Below are 22492 nucleotides of genomic sequence, written 5' to 3' on the forward strand. Positions count from 1 at the left end.
TCAGACATAAATAGCATGGTACTTTATGCCATTCACATCCCTGTATATCTTTTTTACATTTAAGAATTGAGCAGGCCAAAGGGTTTTCCTCTCTTCCATTCAAGCATATGGAGCTGAGGATGTTTTAGAACTGATCAATCTCTCTTTGGTCCAGAATTTACTGCTTTCTTACTCCTTATAGTTCACCTCTTCCCTGTTGTATTTGGTTCCTCTTGGAGTGCTGATGCAGAATGAAGAGAAGAGGGCAATAGATGGGGTCACACAGGGAGTAAGTCTTCCACATGGAGCTAGTCAGGATCAGTGAGAGCTTACACTGAAACTTCTGCTTCAGGATCTCTTGCTCTTGGCAGATGTCATCCATCATGAATCTATTATCTGAGGGTAACATAAGTTGTCTGCTATAATTCTTGCTTTTCTAAAACTCACAGGTCTGTATTGATGTGGTCTTCTTTGATATGCTTGATGAGGTCGGTCAGGGTGGGAAAGTGGAGTCTACAGCCCCTAATCAGAAAGTATTGGAGAAGGGAGCAATAGCGATGCATGTGCTATATCAAGAGCCCTCCTCTCCACCCAGTATTGGTTCTGCTGGTAGGTCCTGGTAAATGAAAGGAATAAGGGCAGGATGCCAGGTGGTGTGAGGAGAGAAGGGACTGGGAGAGAGGCAAGGAAGTGGGGTAAGGGGAGTGGTGAGGACCACAGAGGGAGTGGAGACAAGAGATGAGAGGAGAGTCTTAAAATAACTTCCATCACAGGTCATGCTCATGTTGTCTGCTTCCATTTTCTGGAGATTTTTGACTCCTTTCTTAGGTATTTATTTTTGGTGCTGATTTATATGATTTACATTGACCAAACTAACAGGTTCCCTAGCCAAAATATAATTATTTTCACTCATCTTTACCTCTATTTCTCTCTCTCTTTCTTTTCTTTTCTTCTTCTTCTTCTTCTTCTTCTTCTTTTTTTTTTTTTTTTGGATTTTTCAAGGTAGAGTCTCACTCTAGCTCATGCTAACCTGTAATTCACTATGCAGTCTCAGAGTGACCTTGAACTCATGGCAATCTTGCTACCTCTGCCTCCTGAGCACTAGGATTAAAGGTGTACGCCACCACACCCAGTTTTACCTCTCTTTATCATCAGACTCCTGAGTCTATGGCCATAGGCTGGTTCTTGAAATTACCTAGTTCTTATCATTACTTTGAATTCTAAGTTCCAGTATCAGTCTGAACAGCATGTATTCTACTTCCATCTGCTGTTGTTTGGCTGCTTCTTCTACCACCTTATTCATCTCGTTGCCACTAAAGATTATCTAGCCTACTTATTGTCAAGTCTATTCAGAGGTTATTCTGAGGCATATGACATTGCTGAACACTCACAAGAGATTCTACATTTTTACATTTTGTTTCCTTAAATACATTTTTTACTTCTCTAACAATCCTTAAAGCCACCTTCATGGACTTCATTCTTTACTAAATTCCTAGGTACCCATGTTATCCAAGGCTTTATCTTGACTGACCCTTGGTCCTTTTGTATCTATAAACAATTCTTTAGGTGATCTTATCCAAATACACAGCCACTTATATATCAATTACTCTCAATTCTCTAAACTTGTCAATGCAAAAGGAATGAGATTAAAATTTACAAAGAGTAATCTCCTTACTAGACATTTCTCCTTAGATGCCCTATGTCAAGAAAGTCTCATATTGAAACCATCCTTTCCCCTCTATTGTCCTATATCTTTCTGAATTCTCTGTCTTGGTAATCTTGGCTACTTAAGGCAAACTTCCAAGTTCTGCTATACATTTTTTCACATCTCCTGGGTCTGTTATTTCTACTTCCCAACCAACCTTATATCTGCCCCATTGCTTCTTTCCTCTTGTAGAGCCATATAAATTTGGATAGCCTTAGATTTCATCCCCTTGCTTCCAGTCTCAACTTTCCACAGTGGTGTCAGAGAGGTATTTCTAAAATATAGAGAAAGAAAGATGGATAAAATTAAATGAATACATATCAATAAGAGGAAATAAGACATGAATGCCCATTTCTTCAAGAGTAAAACATTGTATTTCATTTAGGACTGGCTTAGGATTTGATTTGTTATACAGCACATTTTTACATATCATGAAAACATTCATTGATCTTATAGAAAAGTCCATAGTAGGGCTGGAGAGATGACTTACTGTTTAAGGGGCTTGCCTACAAAGCCAAAGGACCCAAGTTTTCCTTAACCATGAAGTTACTTCTCCAGCCCCATTTTTATTTTTTTTAATTTTTTTAATTTATTTGAGAGGAAGAGAGAGAGAGAGAGAGGACCCAAGTTCAATTCTCCAAGACCCACCTAAGCCAGATGTACAAGGTGATACATGTGTTTGGAGTTTGTTTGCCCTGGCTAGAGACCCTAGCATGCCTATTCTCTCTCTCTCTTCTTTCTCTGTCTTTCTGAAATAAATAAGTTTTTTTTTTAAAAAAAGCCATAGTAAGGCTATTTTATTTCCACCAGAAAATAGGTAACATAAGCCTTTTCCACTTTACTAAAAAACAGAAATATGCACCTGTCTTTTTCTTTACAAAAAATTAAAATGTATATTATCTTAATAGTCATTTACCTAAATTCCTTCTTCCATGCTCATGTTTTACCTATCACATGCCACTTCATCTCTAAAAATTCACTCTTAAATGTTGTCTACTCTTCATGCAAAGTTAAACTAAACATTTTTTCACTCTGTGGCTCATAATGAATTGTGTTTTTTTTTTCTGAAATACTCAACAATTTATATACTTACCTGTAGTCCTTCAAAGCAGAGATGACGTTATAGTAATCTTTGTGTCACTGAATACTTGTTCCATGTATTTAATCAGTCTTTCTTTATCTCTCTCTTTCTCTTTTAAAAAAAATATTTTATTTATTTGGGGTGGGGAGAGAATGGGCATGCTAGGTCCTCTAGCCACTGCAAATGAACTCCAGACACATGCACTGCTGTGTGTATCTTTCTTACATGGGTACTGGGGAGTCAAAGCTGAGTCACTAGGCTTTGCAGGCAAGTGTATTAACTGTCAAACCATCTCTTCTGCCCCTCTCTTTCTTCCTTGCTTCCTTCCTTTTCTCTTTTCTTTTGAAACAGTCTCATTTAGAATAGGTGGCCTTGAACTCATTACAGAGCTAAGAATGGCCTGCCTTCACTTCCTAAATGAAGGTATTGTAGACACTCACCATCATGTTTGAGTTTACTACTGTTTCTCTGACTGTTTTCCTTCTTTGCTGGGTAGTATTTGAGATTAAACCCAGAGTCTTATTCATGCTAGGTTTCCACAGCCCAGAATACTAATTTTTTAATGGAAAACCTTAAGTACATGTGCAACTTCCTATTCCTTCTCAAGCAAAGTCATACAAAAATCATGTTTAGTAAACATTATCTGAATGAACTCTGTTTAGCATCTTTCTTCAAAATGAGTATTTGATTACCTTAGAGAGAACCTATGGCTAATCAATATCCATTCCTTTTTTATTAGATTTTCTCTCTATTACATTTTATATGAAAAGATCATTTAAAAATTAAAATCATTTAGCTGTGCATATAAGAATTGCTGAAATGGTTGAATTATTAATTATGTTAATTTTCCAAATGATAAATAAGTAAATAATTTGATTTTGATTACAGACTTCTACAGGCTTGTCTTCAAACTTCATATGCTCTGAATAGAAAGTATTCTGTATCTGTATCCAGTGTCACATATCATTTGTTTTTTACATGATGTATGACAAGCTATGAACCCATAAATAAATACAAAAATAGTAAATATAAAAGTAAATTCAGCCTATAAAAACATAAATACAAATGTAACATCTGAGTTAGTATCAAAAATATTAAGAGGGCTGGAGAGATGGCTTAGCAGTTAAGGCTCTTGCCTATGAAGCCTAAGGACCCAGGTTTGTTTCCCCAGTACCCACATGAACAAGACATACAAGGTGACACATGCATCTGTAGTTTATTTGCAGTGGCTGTAGGCCATGACATGTTCCCCATTCTCTCTCTATTTGTATCTTCCTCTCTCTTAAACAAATAACTAAAAATACTTTTTAAATATTAAGAGAAAATTCCAATGTGGAGAACCTATTATTGTGGGTTGATAATAAACAATGACATTCCATACCAGGTACAACCAAGCACAAAGATAATCTAAGGAAACAACAACTAAGACAGATGAATAGGCACTTTCCAGATGCCTAAGAAGAAAAGGACATTATGTTAGGGGAACAAGTGATAACATACATACAGACACAGAGGTACAACATAGGTGATGGACTTGTAAGAAATTTGATAATGGTTGAGGTTAGACTGAGAAAGAGACAGTAAAGAGAGACAGACTTGTCCTAGAAGTTAAGAGACCAACAAGTGTGAGTTTTATCTGGTAGCAATAAGAAGGCGATATAATTATAAAAACAGGAGTGCCACGATCAGATGTGCATTTTTAAAAGATCATTGTGGGTCTGGAGAAATGGCTTATGGGTTAAGGTACTTGCCTGTGAGGCCTAAGGATCCAGGTTCAATTGGCCAGTACCCACATATGCCAGATGTACAAGGTGGCACATACATCTGGAGTTTGTTTGCAGTGGCTGTGTGCCCATTCTCTTTCTATCCTTCTCTCCCTTTCACAAATAATACATATAATCATTGTGGTAGCAGTAAAGAGAATGAAGTGGGAAAATATTAGGAAGACCAGTGAAGGAATTTCTAAAACCATGGAAGTCCATAAGTAATTGAAGTAAGCAATAGGGCCAAAAAGGATAAGTAGAATAATAAATGATAAATATGAAAATTTAATAGTAGGTAGTGAGAAACTGGACAGAGGATGAAGAAGGGTCACTCAAGGATGACTCTGAAATATCTAGTTTAGTACCTAGCTAGATAACAATACCATTATTCTGAAGAGTAAACAACATAGGTGATGAGCTTGTAAGAAAAAAAAAGCAAAAAATCAAGCAAGTTTTAGACAGTAATAGTGGTTGGGTCATGGTGTATTTAAGATAGTTAAGAGACAGCCAGGGGGCTGGGGAAATTGTCCAGTGGTTAAAAATACACCTTGCAAAGTCTACCAGCCAGGATCAATTCCCTAGCACCCAAATAAGGCCAGACATACAAACTGATGAAAGTATCTGACATTAGTTTATAGAAGCCAGAAACTCTAGTGTACCCTTCCCACACACCAGTACATGCACACATGCACACAAATAAAGTATATCTTTTGAAAAGACACATCTAATGTGTACTTCAGTAATAATTGTATATGAGTACTTGGAGTTGAACAGGGGGAAGAATGTGAGCCAAAGTATAGGTTTGGTCACCATCATAACAGAGATAGCAGCTTCTATGGTGCTCATATTGTGCTCATTGATGCTATGGTCCAAGCAAAGATAAAATTGGACACATGATTTTATAAATCAGTGGCATTTGAAGGTCAAATAGCAAAATAGGGAATATTACAGTAGTCAGTATGTATACAAGCAGGCAAAAAGTTGTAAAAACCAGAAGGGAATAGGTGCATTAATGCCAGGACTACAACAATATTCAGAGAAAAAGGGATCAACATTGCCAAATGTAGCAGAGAGGTCAAAACTGTATAAAGGTTAAAAATTGACTCATACATCTGTCAAATCATGAGTACATTGGCCAGAGTAATCGTAATAGTAAGGGCATAATGACACACTTTAAGCAGATCAACCCTTGAACATACACAAACTGCTTATGGTTTGTTTGTTCTAAGGCTCTGGAGGAAAGGAAGATTTTGTTGCCTTGAAGTAGGGAAAACCCTCCCCTGTTACAAGGAGAGACTAGAATGGAAAGCAGAATCACCAGACTTACCTTTGAAGACCCAACTGAAAAAGGTTTATATTCTTTTGGTTCACTCATTTTTAATTCAGCCAGTATTTATTACCTCATATTAACTTAAAAATAGCCCTCTTCTCCATCTTTGTTCTAAGAAATTTGGTTTGAGAAAGAGAATACAGATGTTTGAGTGTAGGTAATATGAAAAAGGAACACCAAGGATAGTTAAAGGGACTAAAACAACCAACAGGGTCATATGGTAAATAACATAAAAAAGTAGGCAATAGAAACAGGAAAGTACAGTGGCTATTTAAGGCAGTATATATGTAGTCCCTTCAAAGTATGTAAAAAAAAAAAGTAGTCTTTTTTATTGACAACTTCCATAATTATAGACAATGAACCATAGTAATTCCCTCTCTCCCCCCACTTTCCCCCTTTGAAACTCCATTCTCCATCATTTCCCCTCTCCCTCTCAATCAGTCTCTCTTTTATTTTGATGTCATCATCTTTTCCTCCTCTTATGATGGTCTTGTGTAGGTAGTGTCAGGCACTGTGAGGTCACAGATAGCCAGGTCATTTTGTATCTGGAGGAGCATGTTGTAAGGATTCCTACCCTTCCTTTGGCTTGTACATTCTTCCTGCCACCTCTTGTGCAATGGACCCTGAGCCTTGGAAAGTATGATAGAGATATTTCATTGCTGAGCTCTCCTTTGTCACTTCTCAGCACCATGGTGTCTTCTAAATCATCCCAGGGTCATCACCATCTGAAAAGAGCAGCTTATCTAACCAAAATTGAGAGTAGTATTAATATATAGGTATGAACATTAAGAGAAGTGCTTACAGGGCAGTTTGGTGAGCATATAGTACATACATTTAGCCAAACACCAGCAGATGCTATACACCTAGGGCTCATGACTACCTCTGTTGTAGGTTTTCAGTATCTGGCACGTATTCCTTCTCATGGAGAATTCCTCCATTCCAATTAAAGAGTGGTTGTTTCCCCCATAACAGACATGCCACTATTATACCCATTGGCTCATTTGGCCTGGCTGGCCAAATTGAAGGCTTGCAGCATCTACTGTTGAGTATCTCCATTGGATTTCTCTCTCTTCCATTGAACTGCATGCAGCATAGCTTTTTCCAACTTTCTTTCAGCTGGTCTACATGAAGTAGGTTTTCAGCTCACCCCCAGCAGGATTTCTCAGTGACCTTGCAGCCCATGTATGTGAAGTCTTCAGCAGTAGGGTCTTACCATTTATTCCTGGTGGGAAACCATCAGCCTTGGCAATAGGCCTGTAATGTTTTGGGGCATCAGGAACCTCCCTGGCAAACAATTTGCTATAAAGTATCACATCCCTGGCACTGAAAAATATTCAAATAAAAATATAAGGCTTCTGGTTGTTCTAGTGTCCAAAAAAGTAGGTTTCCATATGACTTATTCATACCCTCTTAGATTTTTATTAGCCCTCCCCCACCTTTCCTTCTCTCAGTCTCTTCCCCTGACCTCACATAGGCCTTTCCACCCCCATTCATCTGTTTTTCTCCTTAGATATACACAGTACCATCCTATTAAGTTCCCCACCCTCCTTTTATATTCCCTTTATATCCCCTCTCTAGCTTACTGGCCTCTGCTACTGAGTTTTATTCAAACTCACATAGAAGTCCAATCATTTGTAGCTAGGATCCGCATAAGATGGAAGGTGTGTGTGTGTGTGTGTGTGTGTGTGTGTGTCTGTCTGTCTGTCTGTCTGTCTGTCTACAAACATATACACACACAGTGAGAGAGAGACAGCTTTAAACTGAGAAAATGACAGTAGTGAAAAGCCATTCTCTTTTTCTTTATTTCTTTTGAATACTGGAATACTGACAGTAGAAAGAAAGAAGAGTTTTCATATAGGATATCTAAAAACAAAACTTCAAAAAGAGAAATAAACAAACTCACACACACATTTCACATCATATCACCAAAACCCATATAAGCCAGATGCACAAGGTGGCACATGTGTCTGGAGTTCATGTTCAGTGTCTGGTGGCCCTGGCACACCAAACACACATACACACTCTCTCTCATAAATAAATAAATAAATATGAAAAAAATTTAAAACTATTTTAAAAAGGAATAAAGTAGAGGACTCCCAGTGAAGATGGTGTCTGCCTAACTAAACCTCACATTGTGAGTAAGGAAAGACAAGATTGTTGCAGTTTTTAGGAGTTTGGAGATCCTAGTAGACCTCCAGTGGGAGAGCTCATGAAGGGACCAAACTGATGCCATGACAGGCTTCAGTAAGGCCACTCTAACTAGGCTAAGTTTCACTTTCCCAGAGAGGCAGGCAGGACTTCTGGAAAGGGCCTGCCCTGACATGTGGCCAGGAAGATAGCTGCCCAGAGGCTGAGCAGTTCCTGGACATGCCCAGACATGTCCCTTTCATGCCTTCTGCCCCAACCAATCAGAGTTTCACAACTGTAAGTGCTGCTTGCCTAGCTAATCATTTTAAAGATTACCTAACCCACCGGGAATTCCCCTAGACCTAGCCTGCCAAAACCTTAGGACCAATCAAAAGAATGCAAGTATAGTTACTGTTCAAATTAGCCAATCATGTTAGAAAAGACTAAACCCACCAAAATTCATCTAGCTGTGCTTAAAAGGAGCCTGCGAGCTCCTCTAAGGGTAACCATTTTGTATGAATGGTTGACCTCCACATGCTGGCTGATTCTGCAGAATAAACGCTCTTTGTTTTTGCATACTATTTGAGTCTGGAGTCTTTCTTCAGCGATTCTTGGACTCTTAAACTCAGAGGAGCAAAGTAGGGAATCAGCTAATTCCCACTCTCTCAGGTAGCCCACCAGTCCCCCAACCCCCTCAAGCAGTTGCCCCAGCCACCCTCCCAGCTGCCCCACCAACAGGTTCCTCCTGCACTATGCCATCCCAGCCAGGACCACCATGTGCAGACCAGGTCCTCCTGCACTTCCTGCAGACTAATGGGACACCAGTCAGCAGGATAGCATTCACCCTCCTTCCTTCAGTTTTCCTGCCACCAGGGACCTCTCTGTGACCGCCCTCCCACTCACTGCCCCACCGTGAGTGGACCAAGTCCTCCTATCTGACCCGCAGGCTACTTGGACCCAGGTCAGCAGGTTAGTGTTCCCCCCAACCTCCTTCATTTTTCCAGCTACTGGGGACCTCCACTCATGACTGTCGCCCCCCCCCCGCCACCCTGCTGTGCATGGGCCAGGTCTTCCTGTACTACCCACAGGCTACTGGGACCCAGGTAAGCAGGCTAGTGTCTCCCCTCACTCCTTTCAGTTTTCTGGCCACCAGGAACCTCCATGCATAACCACCAGCCTTCCCGCTGCCCCACTGGGTGTGGGCCAGGTCCTTGTACACTTCCTGCAGGTTACTTGGACCCAGGACAGCAGGCTAGTATTCACCCCTCCCTCCCTCCGTTGGTTTCCCTTCCCCTTCCCACAACCAGGACCTCCCATCCCCCCTGCACATCACCTGACCTGCAGCAGTCCCATATCATGCCCCATCATGTCACAGGGCACAGAAGTCACTTTCACCCCTGCTACAAGCTTGCAACAGATCCCACTGTCCCATCCCCTCACCCCTCAGCATCCCAGAACCAACACACAATCCCATCCTCCATCCCTCACTGCCCCTGCCACATTATCAGTCAGCTTTGTCCCATTCTTCCCTGCCCCTGACCCCTCAGGCCACCTGACCATGCAATCTCATACCTGGAACCACCAACCAACAAGCTACTTCATCTGGTTCTTGGACCCCCACCAGAACCTAGCAGGCTCCTTCCCTCTGAGCAGATAAGCCCCCATTCCCATCAAAAGCTTAATCAAAGCAAACATAAAAGGGAATAATCACTGAAGACACTTTTAGGGTATACTACAGCTTCCTTCTAAATTAAACAAGACTCCTACACTGTGATGGGCATACCACAGCACAAAAATCAAATGCAAGTCAATCCAACATGGGTGCCTAGTAATGGAAGTCTCTAATCAAAACATAGAAGAGACATTAGGATCAAAATCCCAAAATGCACATACAAGCTATGCAACCCTGGCCAAGCAATTAGCAGAACTTACAGAAAATCAACAAAGGTCCAATAATTGTAGGAATGCTGTCCTCACTAGATTAGACCTAATAGAAAAGAACCAGGAAGGGTTCAAGACAATTAAATGATCTAAAGGAGAGGGGAAAAAATAAAAGAGGATCTCAATAATCAGCTGGCTAATCTCAATGCAGACATAAAGAAATGCAAGGGTTGGGGCTGGAGAGATGGCTTAGTGGTTAAGGCACATGCCTGCGAAGCCTAAAGACCCAGGTTTGATTCTCAAGGTCCCAAATAAGCCAGATGCACCCAGTGGTGCATGTGTCTGTAATTTGTTTGCAGTGGCTAGAAGCCCTGGTGTGCCCATTCTCTCTCTCTCTCTCTCTCTAATAAATAAATAAAAATAAAATAAAATAAATGCAAGTGTGAATTCCAAGAAGCATTAAGAAAATCAAAAAAATGTCTGGTTTGGTATGTGTTGAGTGTCCTCAGTATCTTTCTCCATCACCCTTGCGCTGATATCAGCTTAACTGAGAGTGCAGCATTCTTGCTCATTTCCCCAATTCCTCTGTGGTTTCAGCTAGGGACAGGGTGGAATGCGCTGGGTCATTTATTTCCTCAAGTCCAGTTCCCATCTGGCAGATTCTCCAATGGAGAGTGAAGTCAGCAGCAGTTAAATGGGATAGCCAGTACTAATTTAGAGAATTATAAGGGTTTAGACACTTTTAAAAGCCCAAAGTTAGTGGAAGCTTGACAGTGGAAAGCAGAATCATTATGTGATTATAATTCTGACTTGTTTCCCAATTCCAGGTATGGTTACCTTTCCAATGAGCAGATCTGTTAGCCAAACCAAACCAGACATCTAGATGCTCCTAAGTGCCCATCACTGAAGTAGACTTAAAATGTTCCAGTATAGTCCAGGGAATCTTGCAGAAGAGTGGGAGCAAAGATTGTTAGAGCCAGAAGTTGGGACATTTTGCACAAAGACATTACCTCTCCCCCATATAACTTACTGCTGCCCCATAATGCATGACCCACAATACCCATGGGGTTGACCTGCATCCCCAGTGAAGAAGGCCTCTTCAGAAAAGGGTCATGGAGGAGAGAAAGGATGGGACCAACAAGTGATGTTACATACAAAATATGTCCCTATCTAATAATAAAAAACATATTTAAGAAAAGAAAATCAGAATATGACATTAAAAGGGAACGTGACAGAGGTTTGTATACTATACATATAAAGGCAGTAGAAAATACAAACCAAATTGAACAAGCCCAAAACTCTACAGAAGCTCTCAAGAATAGAGTCAGCCATGTGGAGGATAGAAACTCAGAATTGGAAGACAAAACATAAGAAACAGTTTGTGAGCCCAAAAGTTTCAATAAGTTCAAAAAAATTTGTGATCAGAACATAAGAATACCAGAAGGGGAAGAATTCATACCAAAGGCAAGGAGAACTTAATCAACAAAATCATCAAAGAAAACTTTCCCACCCACTCAAAACAAAGTCCCATCAAGTCACAAGAAGCAAACAGAACTCCAAACAGACTGGACCAAAGGAGAAATTCTCCAACACATATTATCGTTAAGATTAACCATCAATCACAAAGAGAAAGTCCTTAAAGCAGCTAGGGAGAAATCGCACACTATATATAAAGGTAAGCCTATCAGAATTACTTCAGACTTCTCAATGGAAACCCTGAAAGCCAGAAGGGCCTGGAATTGAACACTGCAAAGTCTAAGAACCTATTGCTTCTAACCCAAACAACTCTACCCAGAAAAACTACCCCTCATATAAACTGGTGAAAGAAAAACTTTCCATGATAAAAGTCAGCTTTACAAGTATATGAACACAAAGCCAAACGTACAGAAAGTATTCCAGGGACTTCTCCACACAGAAGAGCCAAATAACCATTCTCAAGTGCCTACAAGAAGTGGATCACAATAACCAAACTCAGACAAGGCACACATACTATAATGTCCAAGAAAACCCAAACCACATAAACCACCACAATATTGCAGGGATTAAATCAAACCTCACAGTTATTACCCTAAACATTAATGGCCTTAATTCACCCATCAAGAGTCATAAGCTAACAGGGTGGATTAAAAAATTAGACCCCTCAATCTACTGTCTTTAAGAAATGTGCCTCACCACTAAAGACTGAAGCCCCATCAGGGTGAAAGGGTTGAAAATGATATTCCAAGCAAATGGAAATAAGAAACAAGTAGGCATAGCTATACTATTATCAGATAAAATAGACTTCAAACCAAAAGAACTCAAAAGAGACAAAGAAGACCACTTATTACTTATCAAGGGAATGATCCAACAAGAGGATATCACAATCATCATTCTTTATGTACCAAATACAGGTGTACCACAATTCATAAAACAAAACCTGAGGCATGGAGCTTGAGGTCCTGACAATGTAGACTGGAAAAAAGACAGCCTCTTCAACAAATGTTGCTGGACAAACTGTAGAACCATATGCAGGAAAATGAAACAAGGTCCACACATCTTGCCATGCACAAAAATCAAGTCCAGTTGGATGAAAGACCTCAATATAAGACCAGAAACTCTGTTACTACCAGAAGAAAAAATAGGAGGGACTTTCCATGATATAGGTGTAGGAAAAGACTTCCTGAACAAAACCCCAGTAGCCCGGGGAATTAAACAATCACTTAAAAATTGGTATCTCATGAAGCTGAAATGATTTTTCACAGACAAACATACAAGTAGAGCCAATAGATTACCCACAGAATGGGAGAAAATTGTTTCCAGCTCTACAACTGACAGAGGCCTAATTTCTATAATGTACAAAAAGCTCAAAAACCTGAACAATAAAAAAATCAAACAACCCACTCACAAAATGGTGCAGAGAACTGAACAGGGAATTCTCGGAGGAAGAAATACAAATGGCAGACACACACTTAAGAAAATGTTCAACATCATTCATCATCAGGGAAATGCAAATTAAAACAACTATGAGATTCCACCTTACCCCATTAAGGACAACGAACATTAAAAAATCAAATGAAAACCAATGATGGCAGGGATGTGGAGAAATAGGAACCCTCATTCAGTATTGGTAGGAATATAAGATGGTACAATCACTTTGGAAAGCAATACTGAGACTTCTAAAAAGGTTGACTATAGAGTTACCAACAGATCCAGTTATTCCCTTACTAGGCATTTACCCTAAAAGTTCCATGCCTCATTTCAGAGAGATTTGCTCAATCATGTTTATAGTTGCTCAATTCTTAATACTTAAGAGCTGGAATTAAACCAGATGTCCATCATTAGACAAATGGATAACCAAGATGTGGTATATCTACATGATGGAATTCTTCACAGAAGTAAGCAAACATGACACAATGAAATTTGAAGAAAAATGGTCAAACTTGGAAAGATCATTCTCAGTGAACTCACCCAACCACAGAAAGATAATTGTCACATGGTTTCACTCATCTGTGGCTCCTAATATGGATCTGCCTGAGATGCTGACATATCTAATAGGCATCTCAAGGTCCAGACAATAGTGAGGGTGGGGTAGAAGTGGAGGGTAAAGGTAGGGGGAGGCACAAAACTGGACCCAAATGTCAATGGTACCACAAATTCCTATATCCTGAAAGACAAACTAAAAGATTGAACCTTTATCAGGTCCTTAGAGGGAACACCTGAATCAAAGGGCCCTGGAGAGGGTATGATGAAGCTTAAGCTTCTCATGTTTCTCTCTCACTTTCTTTTCTCTCTTTCTGTTTTATATTACCTATATTTTTCTTCCTTATTTTCCTTGGGTGTTGGCCTGTAACTCTCAGTACCAGGATGTACAATGAGCTGTTGATCAGAGAGACCTACAAGTTCTCCCCAAAGAAGACAGACTTCTGTCAAAGCACTTGATTACCCACCAAAGATCAGAATCTACTGCCAAAGACACCATATGCTGTTGGTACAGAACATGGAGAGATCTGGCTGGAATCTGGAAGAGAGTCAGTCCCCAGACAACTTATCTAGTGCCAGAAGGTGTTACATGAACAACAAGGGGAAAATGGCCAACATCTCTCCAAGCAACTCGTGGTCTAAGATACTCAGCAGCAAACAACCTGATGTGATGCTCACACAAATGCAATAATGGCACACAGCCATGGTGGGTAACCAGTTGCTCTTGAATTGGCTAACAGATACACTCAGGGGACTATAACCCATAGCTGGAACTGGGAAACAAGTCAGAATCACATCCAAAAAATGAGTTTGCTCTCCACTATCAAACTCCCACCAATCTTGGAATACAAGAGGGCCCACACCGATTAAATTCTCTCTAAAATAATAATGGCTATCCCGTTTATCCAGTTCTGACTTCACTCTCCATTGGAGATTCTGCTTCTCTTTTTCAGATGGTTGCAAAACATGAGGAGAGAATCAGCCTATCACACCTCACCAGGACCCCAGATGAAACCATAGAGTAATTGAACCTGGTATCAGCACAAGGGTAAAGGAGATAGACACAGAGAACACTCAACTCCTACCAAACCAGAGATACTGAGACACAGAGGCTCCCAGGACCTCATCATTGAAGTAGACCTAAAATGAAACCAACATGGCTCAGGGAAATTTGAAGAAGAGGGGGCAGAAAGATTGTTAGAGCCACAAGTTGGGACATTATGCACAGAGACAATGCCTCCTACCCACAACTCATAACTACCCCAGTATGTTTGACCCACAGTCCCCAATGAGAAGGGTCCCTTCGGAGGGGGGAGGACAGGGAGGAGACTAAATGGCACCAACATGTGCTGCTTACACACTGAGTACCTACATAACCTAATAATGAAAAAAAGGAACAAAATAGATCCTCACTTTGTTAAAAAGCAGATTAAACAATTAGCAAGTAACAATATAGTGAGTCTGAGCCAGGACTAGGGCTACAGCATAGAGTGTGGATCTTTACTTTCCCAGGTCATAGCCCCTTCACACAAATCCCTCAGAAATCTTTTACATGACAAAAGACTGAGCCAACATCTATAGGAAAGTACTTATAAGTCCTCTGATTGGACAACATATTTGTTCTCCAGTCACTCATCCTAATTCTGCAGGTCCTTAACATGTGTCTATACTCTTCAGTGTAATCATGCAGCCTTGTGCTATCTCAACAGATTAAAAAAAAAAATGTCACAATACTCTTCATATACTTTTCCTTGGCTATCCAGCAGAGAGCAGTGCTTTGCCTTAAAAGTTTGTAAAACAAAGTTATCTTTCCTACAGAATATTCAGAAGGATTTTTTTCTTTTTTTTTCTTTCTGCATGAAGAGACCCAAATAAAAGGGACACTTAATTTTTATAAAATAGTTGTGTTTGTGTGTGTAAGAGAGAGAGCGAGGTCCTAAAAAGTACGCAGCCTGAGGAGACAGGATCTAACAAGGGTTATATATAGAAGTCTTATCACACCATACAATGACAAAACTGAAGAAAAGAGGAAGAAGAAGTTAGTCACTACATAAGGTAGGTTTTCACTATCATTTTTAGTTAGCATACCATATTATGAAATTCTGAGGAGTGCCTTTATGAAAATGTTCCAGTGTCACAAGTCCCATAAGGCTCAGTAGCTTTTTACTTCCATTCTGATCCCAATTATTTTGTAGTAATGACAAATTATTCAAATTTTCTTGTATGAGCCTTATTCCTTTGAGTTTTAAATTCAATTTCGGCATCAGCACAATGACATTGGAATGACTCCTTAAAGCCAATTAGGTGAGGTAATTTCTTCACTTTGAGGAGTATGAAATGAATCCCTAATTATTTAACATTTATATATTGATCTACACACCTTTCTATAATTATATAAAATATTATTTATATAATTAGACCCAGATGCACTTTACTGAATTGTAAAAGTCCATCTGCTAGACCAATTCTGATATAATTCAGTACTATGTTAGCTAGGTTTTTCTATAAACAACATTTTTTGATTCTGCTCACCTGCTTGCTTTTATGTTCACTCCAAATCATGCAGACTTTTTGCTTGCATAATAATGCAAACCCAAGACCTCTGGACTAGCCACAGTGAAATCCAAATGTCTTCCAAGAGTTTCAGTTTGTTGCTACATATAACATGGATGTACCCAATGAACGAATCTGTAACAAATGTTGACAAAGTTGTCTTCATTTTCATACCACTTCCCAGCTACCTGATTGATCTCTTGGCACTCAGTTATAAAAGTGGAGGGTACAATAAAGCAAATAAGCCACAGGATAAAAGAATGGGATTCATCAATCCCACTTCTTCATCCTAAACAGTTTACAAAGAAATTTAGGCTGGGGTGATAGATCCATGGTTAAAAGCACTTGCTTGCAAGCCTGCTGGCCTGGGTTCAATTTCCCAGTACCCATGTAAAGCCAGATGCATAGAGTGGCACATACATCTGAAGTTCATTTGCAGAGTTAGGATGGAATTTAAATCCAGGTCTTCTAAAACCTTTTAGTTCTTTTACATTGTTCTCTTCATAAGATAGGAGAGCACAGGGACATGTTCTTTACTTCGGTATATCAAATTTCAAATCACAGTTCCCTAGGTAAGAGACTGGGAATCATTATTTTAGGAGAGTAAGTACTTCATATGGAAGAGAAAACAAATTCAGTATTATTTTTACATTTTTTTTTTTTTTACTTATTAGCAACTGATTAGAATTAGCAATCACTCAGGTGTTGGCGAGCTAGTATTTATCATCAAGAAATGTCAATTTCTCATAAACAACAAAAATATACCAGGATGAAATCTATCCAAAATATGTTATTATTTTCCTGAAAAGGGCACTAAAGCATACAAGAATAAAATGTACTTTTATAATAACTAAGATTATAGGCAGAAATACATATACAGCCCTATCTGAAACTGAAAAATACAGATGATAAAACAAGTAAATTCAATAGATTCAGAAGTAAAGAAGACAGGTGCAGGAGGAGGAGGAAATATGATTCACTCTTTCACAAAGTGCATACTGGTTTCCTAGCATGTATATACAAAGGGCCTTTATACATTTATTTATTTTTTTTAATAATAGACCCTGAAAGAAGTCAGCATCTTTATTTATGTATCATAAGCCATTGAATGTGCAGGGTTTTTTAAATTTTATTTTATTTATTTATTTGAGAGCGACAAACAGAGAGAGAAAGAGGCAGATAGAGAGAGAGGAGAGTGGGCACACCAGGGCTTCCAGCCACTGCAAATGAACTCCAGATGCGTGCGCCCCCCTTGTGCATCTGGCTAACGTGGGTCCTGGGGAATTGAGCCTTGAACCGGGGTCCTTAGGCTTCACAGGCAAGCGCTTAATCGCTAAGCCACCTCTCCAGTCCCCTTTAAACATTTATATGGATGTGAAGGTGTTCACATTTTAGGAATTACTTACTCTATAAAATGACAAGCACATTAAAAAAAAAAAAAAGCAAAATGTGTCTTTCCAAAAGCAAAAAAAAAAAAAAAAAAAAAAAAAAAAAAAAAAAAAAAAAACCATCTTACTTCAAGAACCATGACAGGACTCATTACTACAATTATCGATTACTATTGGCATTTTCACTCCTGTAGCTTTGCCTCCTAATCCAAAGGCTTTTCTTTGTCTCCTCCCACTTCCCACTTCCTTATACTAGCTTGAAAGTAATCCTCATGGAGGCTCCTATCTCAATATTTTGCTTATGGGTACTGTAGTAGACAGCTTCCAAGTCACCAAAATAAACTTTCAAACCAGGCACTGTTATGGAGGAAGTGATTTATTAAAGATAGTAGGGAAGTTCCATAATGGCAGAATCTAGTCCCTGCTTTCATAGGTCTGAGAGGAGGCACAAGGAAAAAAGAAAAAGCCACAGCACACATAAGCAGACTTAGGGATTCCAGGCAGAACTCAGGCACTTTGCATATCTTTAGACTGAAATTTCAAATCCACCACCACACCTTAGGGCTGGACCATAAATTCCTCCCAGTGACACCTCTTTGAGCCAGGTGTCTGGAAAGCCAAGAAGTTTTAATAAACTCCTGAATCTAATTGGGGAGGGGGCGGTCATGTATTCAAACTACCACAGGTACTCAGCTCATCTTACTTTCTAGCAAATGCCCTTTCTCCCATGAGTTTATCATTCTGGCTAAGACCTCAAAGTTTTGCCTAGATTCAGGATTTTGGCCTCAGGTTCTTGGGCTAGGGATGTAGTTCAGCCTATAAGAGTCGCTGCCTACCAAGTGGAACATATGAAGTACTTTAATAATTCGGAATGGTATAACATTCTTGTGATCCCAGCACTTGGGAAGTGGAGATAGGAGGATCAGAAATTCAAAATCATCCTCAATACAAGGTATATAGTGAGTTTGAGGCCATGATACTCCATCTTTAACAAAAATTTTGAATACTACCACAGTTTTCATATTTATTGATGCTAGGAGGGTGCTGGCTTTCTGAAGAAATTTTCAGTAATGAAACTTTGGGCTAATCACAAATATTTGTTGAAATATAGAAAATTATGCTCTATTCTCTATCCTTTCTTATGTAACTACTGCCATCAACCTAGTTAAAACTCAGACTACTGTAGTAGCCTCATTAACTATTTATAAACATTTTTATTTATTTGAGAGAGAGAGAGAGAGAGAGAGAGAGAGAGAGAGAGAGAGAGAGAGAGAGAGAGAGAGATGAGCATGCCAGGGCCTCTAAACACTGCAAATAAATCCCAGGCACAAGCACCACCTAGTGAATCTGGCTTACATGGGTACTGGGGAATTGAATCTGGGTCTTTAGGTTTCTCAGGCAAGTGCCTTAACTGCAAAGCCATCTCTCCAGCCCCTACCTCATTAACTTTTATCATCACTGATATAGGAAGAGGAACACAGGACCATTGGATTCAGATGAGGTGAAGACAAGTGTAGACTCTCAGTGGTATTCTATGAAGCAGATATGTAATGGGAAAAAGAACACTCTGAGAATTTGAAAAACGGGCACCTACTACTCTCAGGGCAGCACTAATTTGCTAAATGACCTTGGTCAAATGATGCCACCTCACTGGGCCTTAAACTGACCAGTTAAAATGAAGAAATTGTCTACTGTCTCTAAAGTTTTTTCTAGCTCTACTATTACAGTGCTGTGGTTTTCAATCACATATCTCCTTTGGGTATCCATGACTCTTGTTGTCTAAACTCACTTATCAAAGCTGTCTTCTTCCTTAGTCCAAAAAACTTTTTCTGAATCCTTCTCCCTATTTTCCATTTAACTACCATTCCATATTTTCAGTTTCTTTAAAGTCAAACATCTCAAAAGAAATATCTACATATTATCATATTTACTTATAACAACTGTGTTTCCTCCTGACCATTCTCTCACTTGAGACTTTTATTCATTCTCAACTCCACTTTCTGAATTCACCACCTCCTTTCAGTGCTCATTCTGTTTGTTTTGCAACATTTGATGCTGTTGATTGATATTCATATTTGGCATTCTTTCTTCACTTGGCTTTTGTCACTGCTTGCATACCTAACTGGTACTCCCCTGCCTCCCTCCTCCTAGCTCCTCATAATCTTATTTTTTTTTAATTTCCCAGTCAGCTAGCCTCGTTCATCTTCTATTTAATTTCCCTTGTTAATCTTGATCTCTTCCACAAGTTCAATCTTAACTGACTAGTAGAGGACCCCAATTTTGTATCTCAAATCCTGTGATTGTTCTGCAAAGCTCAAACTGAAAACTTCCAGCTGCTCCCTGAGAGTCCCATTTGTGTGTGTGTGTGTGTGTGTGTGTGTGTGTGTGTGTGTGTGTTTTAACACATTAAAGGTATTTGATCCTATAAAACTTGTTTTCCCTTCATATCCTCCTCAGACCTCCTGCATTTTCCTATCTCTGACATTTGTTATTTTTTTAAGTTTTCCCCATTCTGAACACTTTATTATCATTTTCTCCATCAAAAATTCATTTTGGAGCTGTTTGGGGAAGTGAAAAGGGTATGTAAAAGCTACTTTTTCTATTTCCAAAATGACTGTGATGGTTAAGCTCTGTTGTTCATGTGATCAGATTAGAAATTAAATAAAAGTGCTGCATTTTAGGTGGTTTGTGAAGGAGTTTCTAGGAAACATTAACTGAGGGAGGAAGTCCGTCCTCCAGAGTGGGCATCCCTTCCAGTAATGGACTATATACAGAAGCTCCATGAAAACACAGAGCCTTTTGCCTGGGTGTCTGTGCTACTCATTGATGAGTGCATCTATCTACCCTGTTGCTAACCTTTGGGGGCATTGGAACCCAGTTCATCAGCCTTCCCACCTGGACTACAGACAGGAGCTCTCCAAGATTTTCCTTCAGTGTCAAATTGGGAAAGCTGAGGCATCCATCCTCGTGGACTGAGCAGCTACTGGGTCCTCAGACTCTACAGTCTGCAGGCAGCTCTTGTTGGACTCCCAGACTGTATCCTGTAACCTAATGTAATAACTTCCCTTTATAATTCATAGTTATTCTATCAGTTCTGTTCCTTTAGAGAACTATAACTAATACAATGACCTTTTAAAAGATAGGGTTTCATGTAGCCCAGAATGGCCTCAGGTTTTCTATGTGCCTCAGGGTAACCTCCACCTACTTTGTGCATCTGACTTTACATGGGTGCTAGGGAATCAAACCCAGGATGTCTGGCTTTACAAGAAAGTGCCTTTAACCTCTGAGACATCTTTCCAGACCAACCTACTTCCACCTACTATGTGCTAGAGATTAAAGGCATGCATTACCATATCTGACTTTCATTTCTTGCTTGGGGGAGGAGGAATGGGGGAATCTGCTTTAGCCCAGACTTGCCTGGAACTTGTTACGTAGTTCAAGATGGCCTTGAATTCACAATACTCTTGTTTCAGCTTCATTTAGCTGGGATTATAGGTATAGGTATATGTAATGATACCTGGCTCCAAAATGGCATCTTGAATGCTGCATTCTCATGTGGCAGAAGGGATAGAAAGACAAAAAAGGCATATATAGTCCCCTTGAACCCTTTGATAGGCATTAATCTTATACATGAGATGGGAGCCTTCATAGCCTAATCAGGGTCTCACAATGTGGCCAGGTAGGCCTCAAGTTCTTTATCCTTCTGTGACAGATTCTAGAATGATAGGATTAGAGACACACACCATCACAAACAACTTTAACATTGTTAAATTATAAATTGAGGTTTTCTTTTGTATGAACTTTTCCTGATGAGACATGAACAAACATCTACCTACCTTAGATAGGGAGCCAATGATAGAAACAAACAAAAAACAAACAATAATAAAAACATTATTCTACCCAAGTGTATCTGTGTGAGGCAATGTGTTTAATTGGGGCTACTTACATGAATATGGACAATTTATACTAAGAAGAAAAATCTAACTCTTTCTCAGCAACTATTAAATGTCTATATATCTTTGAGTAGGGGTGAGGCCTCACAAGCCACTCCTTCTGCCCCAGTGGAACATAATAGGCCCAATTTTGTGCAGGTCTCATTTGGATAATCACAACTGCTGATAATTCAAGGAGGCAATGGCCATACCATGCTCAGGGAATGATGTTGCACAACAAGGTTCAATGAAAATTTTGAGGGGACACAAACATTGAAACCATAGCACAGTTGTTCAGGCCAAAAAGGCTCAGAAACATAAGTTCAGTCAAATATTCAACCTGTATCCTTCTAATTGGTCTCCAGGTCTTGGCTTTGGTTCCCCTAGAATCTGTTCTCTATATAGCATATTTTAGACTCTGCAATTAAGAATGGCATTATTGCTTTAATTAGAGCCTGGCTAGATGGGTGGTCAGCAATTAATGCACTTACCTACAAAGCCAGACCCAGTTCTCCAGTACCCACATAAAACCAGATGAACAAGGTGGGCCATGTGTCTGAAATTTATTTGCAGTGGCTAATGGTACTCCTTGGTTGTTCCCATTCTCTCCCTCTCTCTCTCTCTCTCTCTCTCTCTCTCTCTCTCTCTCTCTCTCTCTGTCTTTTTCTTTCTTTCTCAAGTAAATAAACAAAATCATTTTAATTAAAAAAAAAAACAAATACTTAATCATGACCTATAAAGCCCTACATATTATCTAAGTCTAGCACATCCTTAGTATGTCTTTAATCACTCTTTTCTCAACATATTGGCCTCCTTGTCATTTCACAAATAGATCAGACATACTCTTGCTTAGGGGGATTACATTAGTGCTTTTCTATTGTTTAGAATGCTCTTCCAAAGACATCTCATATTTACCCTTTCATCTCTAACACATCTCTATTTTTTGGTTTATTTTTATTTATTTATTTGAGAGCAACAGACAGAGAAAGAGGCAGAGAGAGAGGGAGAGAGAGAGAGAGAAAGAGAGAATGGGCATGCCAGGGCTTCCAGCCACTACAGACGAATTCCAGACACGTGCGCCCCCTGTGCATCTGGCTAATGTGGGTCCTGGGAAATTGAGCCTCGAACCAGGATCCTTAGGCTTCACAGGCAAGCGCTTAACCGCTAAGCCATCTCTCCAGCCCTCATCTTTAACCAAATGTCACTTTATCAGAGAATCATTACATGAGCACCTTATATGAAACTGAGCCACCACTGCTTCTACAGCACTCTCTACTTACGTCTTTTTCTCACC

The 22492-nt window shown here is 39.6% G+C and overlaps 1 pseudogene; it reads right to left on the bottom strand.

Annotated features, from left to right (window-relative positions):
* On the bottom strand, positions 1 to 542 carry LOC123453254 (annotated as a pseudogene).
* Positions 543 to 22492: the final 21950 nt, after the last annotated feature.

This window comes from Jaculus jaculus, chromosome X, assembly GCF_020740685.1.
Source record: "Jaculus jaculus isolate mJacJac1 chromosome X, mJacJac1.mat.Y.cur, whole genome shotgun sequence".
NCBI lineage: Eukaryota > Metazoa > Chordata > Mammalia > Rodentia > Dipodidae > Jaculus > Jaculus jaculus.